Raw genomic sequence first — 7,296 nt, 5'->3', positions numbered from 1 at the left:
AAAAGAAATGAAGATCGGCTCCAACCCCGTCCCCAAATCAGAGACAGCAGATAAGACATTGAAGCCCAGGGGGTATTTTTATTTCATATATTAGAAGGTATAGAATAATGTTACTCCAAACATACTACCTCTAACACAGGGAGCTAAATCACTCACTACTCTTGTTCATTCCCCAAGTGTTAGGCACTGTGAACTGAGGCAACTTGTTATCAAATAATTATTTACTTTTTTTTTTAAGAGTAAAGGGAAATTAGAAAAATGGTCATGAAGATTACCAGAATCTTTTTTTAACATTAAAGAAAAAAAAAAAGTCCTCTCCCCACCCTGTGCACACACAGCAAAAAAAAAAATTTCCTTAGGTGTGCATTTAAGATACCATCAGTGATCCTACCAGTGATTAGATGACTAATTGCCTGGCTGTTGTACTCCAGCCAGATGCACTAAAAAGGCAAGAACTGGAAATGGTCTGAAGACAGGGAGAGAAGAGCACCTTGGAGTATAGAAGATGTTCCCAGGCTGGGGGAAGATCTACAGGAGAAGTGGCGGTAGGAAAGGCCTACTGCAGAATCTGCCCGGTGTCCCTGTTTGTATCTTCTTGACCCTCATTCCCACGATCTGAGAATCTCAAAGGAAACTGATCTTGGGGAGCAGAAGCACTTAAAGGGCCCATTTAAGGCATCAAAACAAATGCTGGTATGTACTATTTGTTCTGAAAGGACAGACAGAACATTCAGTTACGCAATAAAGCCAAAAGTTGTATTACGCACGTACCTCCAACAGGTAAAATGTCTCTTGAGCTAACTGCATTTTGGACTTCTGTTACTAACTTAGCATAGTAGGGGTATAAATATACATTAAGCAGACTCGATTTTAGCCATATGGATTTGAACAAAAATACATTGAAATGAGTAGGCTTTTAATTTTTTCTCATTTATAAAAATAATACAGGTGTATTGGGTAAATACAGAAAATATAAGGAAGAAAATTAAAATCAACGGTAATTACAGCACCAAGGGAAAACCCCTTTTACATTTGTGGCATTTATCCTCAAGTCTTTTCTATTTATATATTTAGAAATACTTTTTATTGTTATCCTTATTATATGCAGGTTTTACATTTAAACTTATTTTAATAGGTAAAACAGATATCTGACATCAAATTCAAAAAGCCATACAATGAAAATAAGACTCCAGCTACCAAACTGCATTTTCCAGAGGCAGCTAGTTGACAGCTTGTTTTAGAATTTATTTTTAAGTTAAAAATAAAAAAACTATTTTTAAATTCTTTCAGAAAATAATACATATATGAGTATACAGATATAGTTTTAGCATAAACTATAGCATCTAATATACACTGTTCTGTACCATTTTATTTGATTACTATCAATTAGTAATATATGTGAGAAGCTCTGTCATATCACTACATAAAGATTCTTCATTATTTTTAAAGACTGTAATATCCCATTGCTTGGCTATTGCATGTTATTTAATCAGTTCCTTTATTAATGAGTGTTTATGCTAAATCCAAACTTCTTATGTCTTTATATTTTTCTAGTATTATAGCTTTCAATTTTTCCATGTGATTATATATTCTCTACATATAATATTTGAATAAATTGCATACTATTTAATATTATGTATTTATAATAATTAATTAATTCCTAGTGGGCAATAATCATTCTTCTGTACAACTCTTGTTCCCATCTCACTCAAAATGTTTCCTTGTGGTAATATTTTTGGAGATGAACCCAAAGGATACATACCTATTAATGTTCTTAACACGTTTCAAATTATTTTTCAATTAAAAAAATGATGCCAATTTATAATCCTACCAGCAGCCCCTATTGGCACCGAGTACTGTCAATTTTTTTAAACTTTAAATTTTTCCAGTTTCATATGCAAAAAAAAAAAAATCTTGTTTTCATTAATCAGTTCAGTTACTATTTATGAGTGCCAGTATTCACCAGGTATAGCTGCATGCCCTGGGCATCCAGTAGTGAGAAAACTCCCTCCCTCATGGGGTTAACATTCTAAGTGGGGAAACAAATAATGAGCAAGTAAACATAATCTCAGGGAAGAAGAAGAGCTGTGAGGAAAAACAAAGCCACGTAAGGGAGAAGGGTGCCTAGAGCATAGGTAAGGCTGCTAAATGTTTTAAAAAGAGGATCGAGAAGAACCTCTCTGATAAGGTCACATCTGGACAGGAACCTCTAAGAAAAGGAGAGAAAAATGGGGGCCGGGCATTCCAGGTACAGGGGAACGGGGTATGTAGAGGCCCAGAGGAGAGAACCAACCAGTTGTGGTCAAAGAGCATCAAGAAGGCCAAGGTGCTGGTGTGCAGTCTGGACTTGCAGATTGTGGGGATTTTATTCTAAGTATAGTGGGGAGTCCTTAGACAGCTCTAAACGCTAGAACAATCTGATTTAACTTAGATCTTTAGAAGATCATTCTAAAAAAGCAAGATGCAGAGCATTGTATATAGTTTTCTGTTAGTAAATTTATAGGATAGTTCTGGAAGGAACATAAGAAACTGGCCATCTCTGGGTGGGTGGGGGGATAGGACCAGAAGAGGTTCTGTTTTCATATTTTATTCTCTTTTGATAATTTTTTATTTTAACTTTTTAACTTCTAAAATTTTCAAAATTGTGCACTTTGTATTTGTATTCCCTATTGGGAAGAAACCACTTCCAGTGGCTTTGTGAAGACTTACCTTTAGGAAACAAGACTGAAAGTGGGAAGACCAGGTAAGAGGCTGTTACCGCAGCCCAGGAAAGGGGACAGAGAAGTCATTGGATGCAGGATATGTTTTAAAGGGGGAAAACTTGCCAATGGACTAGATGTGGTCATACACAAAGTATAGAAATCAGCAATGACCCCCAGGTTTTTGACCGGAGCAAGCCCTGTGGAGGATAGTGTCATTTACAGAGCTAGGAAAGACTTGAGAAAAACAGGGGGTGGTGGATGGCCTGGATACAAACCAAGAGGGTATGGTATTCCAGAAGCCAAGTAAAGAGAGTATTTCAAAGAGAATAGGATCAACGCCACGTGCTGAATGTAGATGAAGGGAGTAAGAGCCCTGGTTTCCTTGACTAGACAGAATTGGATGATTGGAATATATGAACTGTGCATCATTTTGCCCCTTTTTAGTCTTTTGATATGTTAGTGTTAGAGTTTGAACCATTTTGCATATACTTGGCATATTTATTGTAAATGTTTTCACAGCTTTAGCATTTATTTTTTTCATTTTAATTTTTAAGGGTCCTTCATCTACTATTACTTTTAGAGTTAGAGTCTTTGATTTTCTAAAAGGCAGTACATTTTCTTCTATTTTTCTCTTTTACTTTCTCATATTTTGCATTTAAATTTAATCCTTTTGAAATTCATTTTGGGCTAAAGTGCAAGGTGTTCATCCAACTTAATTTTTTTCCCCCAAAGACTAACAAATTGTCAGTTACTGAGCAATCATTTCTTTCCCTACTATTTTATACAGGTAAACCCCTGTATAATGTGGTTGATAGATTGCTAACAAATACCATGTTATGCAAATCCGTGTTACATGAAACAAAGAACTAGTACAAAAAGGGGGGTTAGGTTCTAAGAATTTTTTAAACATACTGTTATATTTTTATAATTAAGAGAAATATCTTTATTAAAGCCATTTTCATCAAGAGTATTACATATTAATATGAATTAAGTACTGTTTTCTTCATCATCACTACTAAGTTCCATTAACCGAATGCATTTTATTTTTGACAAGCTATCCTCATCCTCTGAACTTTCTTCAGCATTATCTTGAAGCCTATGTTCTACTTTCTGCAAAAAAATCTGTTATTTTAGATTACTTGTTGGGAGATCTTTATAAATTTCATTATATGGTGCTAAGCACTTTTGAAGTTCTCTCTTAAACTTTGTGCTCCTTTCATGAAGTGCAAGGATCTTCATTTAAGAAATATGACTCTAACTGTTCAGCTAAATCTAGGACTTTCTTTGTACTTTTTAGAGTAAACTGTTTAACTTCTTTGTTTTCATCAGTACTATCATCCCCCAGGTTATCTTAGCACACTCCAGTTGTCATTTCCACCAAAACTACTTCAATCAGTTTCTTCTTCTACCAGCAATTCTTGGATATCTTCTACAGTCATATGATGTACACACTCAAATGAAAATTTTTTAATAAGTTATCTTTTTCTCTTCAAAGCTTTTATCACATTCAGTATTGTACAGGGATTTCCCCAATTTCATATTATACAGGAGTTTTCCCCAATTCTCTAACCATGTTAGAGTGCAACCATGTTATACAGAGGATACCTGTATACCATCTATTATGGACTGACATGTGTCCCCAGAATTGTATGTTGAAGTCCTAAACCCTGGTGTTTCAGAGTGACCTTGGGAAATAGGGTCATGGCAGATGTAATTAGCTATGATGAGGTCGTGCTGCAGTAGGGTGAGTCCTTAATCCAATATGACTCTCATCTTTACAAGAAGAAAAGAGACTCAAAGAGGAGAATGCTATGGGAAGACTGAGACACAGGGAGAAGGTCACATGAAGGTTGAGGAGAGATTGGAGTTATGTCACCACAAGCCAAGGAACACCAAAGACTGTCATCAACCATCAGGAGCTGGGAAGAGGCAAGGAAGGATTCCTCCTTAGACTCCTCAGAGGTAGCATGGCCCTGATAGCAGCTTGATTTGGGACTTCTTTCCTTCAGAATAAATATCTGTTGTTTTAAGCCACCCAGTTTGTGGTACTTCCTTACGTGGCCCCAGGAAATGAACATACCCTCTTTATAATACTTATGTCTATTATCATATTAGTATTATGCAATTTTCTTAAGGTTTATAAATTTATTTTAATATTTAATATTTTTCCCTCATTGTTTATCTTTTCTGAATTTTCTTAGTAATCTCATGAATTATTCTTTATAATGTTTTAACTTTAGAATGAATGTAAGTCCTATTTCCTCTAAAACAAAAACCTGGTAATTTCTATATATATAATGACTTCTTTCTTTAAAAAAAATCAAAAATTTACAATATAATTATTTTAATTAAAATTTATTTGTATTTAATCATTTACATTTATTCTAGGAAATTGCAGCAATATATGTTTTAAAAATAATTATAGGTCTTAAAGAATTACAAAAGTTTTGTATTGCATATGGTTGAAGGAAACTATAGTTTGAAATAATAATACTGTATAATATCATTCATCAATGCATGTTTCTTTGATTTCTGCATTATTTAAAATGTTTAAAAACTCTTTCCCATTATTTGATTCATTCAAGTAAGTGGTATAATAGATATTCTACATCAATGATGTTTCCATTCACCACCCAACCAGTCCAGTGCCCCAGCTGCAATCATAAATATCTTTTCAAAATCCTTCCCCATCTTCCCCAAAGTCTTCCTATTCCTACATCAGGAGTGTTTGGACCCTACCAATCCTTCAAATCCCCCTCAAGGGTTGCTGATACTTCAAAGCCTTCAAGCTACCCTAGTTAGAAGTCACTTCTTCCCCTGTTGAACTTGTCTGTAGTTCATTTTGTACTTATCAAATATTATGTAATAATGTTACCTTTTATCTGTGTTCAGGGTACTATAATTTATTAAGTACTATGATATATTAAGTCATATTTGTTTGAGTAATATGCCATGTTACGTTGCATACTAAATGTTTTTTTAATCAGATCGGCAAATTCCACCTACTCCTCCTAAATGTGTACTTCCAAATTACCTGTTGTTTAAGTAGAACTGGCCTCACCTAAGACGTGTTTGTAAAGGGGAACACCCAGTACTTAAAGTGCATCTTTATGTAGGTCAGGGTTGGTCCCTGCAGCTATTTCTCAGCATACTCGGTACAGTTGTCAGCACCACACGCTGTTTCCCAACGTGCTGCGAACACACTTTCCTCAGTGTGATGAAATACGCACTGGGCAAAGGGTCAGAAAGACTATATTCACGTTCTGACTATGTTCTAATCTGTCACTTCTCCAGGCCCATTTCTTCATCTGTATAATGCTGTTATTGCACTAGACTGCCAGGAGGATTTTGTCGTTTTGTTTTTTCTTTGCTTTGTTTCCTTTTGTTTTGCTTTAATTGCAGCAGCAGTAAAGATGTCTTTAAAAATTAAGGTGGAAGGAGGGGCAATAATAGACAACAGGGAAGCTTCCCTGGTGAAAGTGCTGGAAGCCAGCCTCTTGACCGCCCCTCCCACACCGCCACCCCCCACAGCAGCCAGGGAAGCTCTTCTGTGGCTTGAATCCCAGGGTAGTTCCTTCAAAACCATTAAACTAAGTCGGGGTTTTCTAAGCTTTAGGCATCCATATACCAACTTATGATTTTTTTCCAGAATCAGCATCTACTATGTGCTATTTATTCATTCATTCTTCCAATCGACAAAGATTTATTGAGGCTCTATTCTGTGCTCTGGACTCAGCAAAAACAGTGCAGATTTGTTGAAGGGAGGTGTGCCGATTATATTCTCTAAATTCAGACAGATCTGATTTGTCTGGATTCATATAGTTCTGTTACTTATAAGTGCAGGAATCTGGGTAAGTTATACAACTTTTCTTTGCTTCAGTTTGGCTTCCTGTAAAATGGAATTCAATTCAACTCAAAGCGTGGTTGTGAAGATTAAACGAGGATCTCCACAGAAATCACGTAGTATAATACTGAACACACAGCACTGAGTGGTAAGAGATGTTATTTTTTAAATCTGCTTAACTTTTTAATTTAAGTAACTTCTTTAGCTTCATTCTAAGCAAATAAATGTAATATTCTATGTATTTCTAACATACAAAGATATATACACGACAATTCCATTTAGGCATGTCCTTCACACCAACAGTCCATTCAGTCCCCCCGTGGTAGGCATGACACATTTGGGGACACCATTGCCCTCCTTTCTTCTAGCACAACCAGCCCGTGCTGTGGCAGAAGAACCTCGCTTTCCTCTGCACACTGTGCCCACTCCTGCCCGTTTTAAGAAAACAGTCATTAGACGCTAATTGTCACATGTTTCCTACCTAGGGAACAGCCTGCACCCTTTCTTCGTCATCCAGATAATGATCGAAGCCACACAGAGTGTTGAAATTACATGCCAGGTCATGCAGGTACCTTGACAAAGACAATAAATGAATACATGGAAAGGTGACAAATCATTTATATCATATGCTGCTTAGGAAGGATTTTTCAGAAATAGAAATGAGAGTAAAGTCCTGAGAGGGAAGTTGAGAGGGAAGTTGGCAGTGGGAGCTGCACAGTCAGACGACACGTTCACCCAGCAGCCCCAGTG

At 36.2% G+C, this 7,296-nt stretch overlaps 1 long non-coding RNA gene across 1 annotated transcript; it reads left to right on the top strand.

The window, feature by feature from the left end:
- The first annotated feature begins 475 nt into the window (after positions 1-475).
- LOC150007833 (uncharacterized) lies at positions 476-7,086 on the top strand. Its single transcript, XR_016511848.1, has 3 exons — positions 476-693; positions 6,583-6,694; positions 7,032-7,086. It is a non-coding gene; the product is annotated as an uncharacterized LOC150007833 (long non-coding RNA).
- Positions 7,087-7,296: the final 210 nt, after the last annotated feature.

The sequence above is a fragment of the Furipterus horrens genome, unplaced genomic scaffold (assembly GCF_987537825.1).
Source record: "Furipterus horrens unplaced genomic scaffold, mFurHor1.1.pri manual_scaffold_6, whole genome shotgun sequence".
Taxonomy (NCBI): domain Eukaryota; kingdom Metazoa; phylum Chordata; class Mammalia; order Chiroptera; family Furipteridae; genus Furipterus; species Furipterus horrens.
This window is presented reverse-complemented; position numbering and strand designations above follow the sequence as displayed.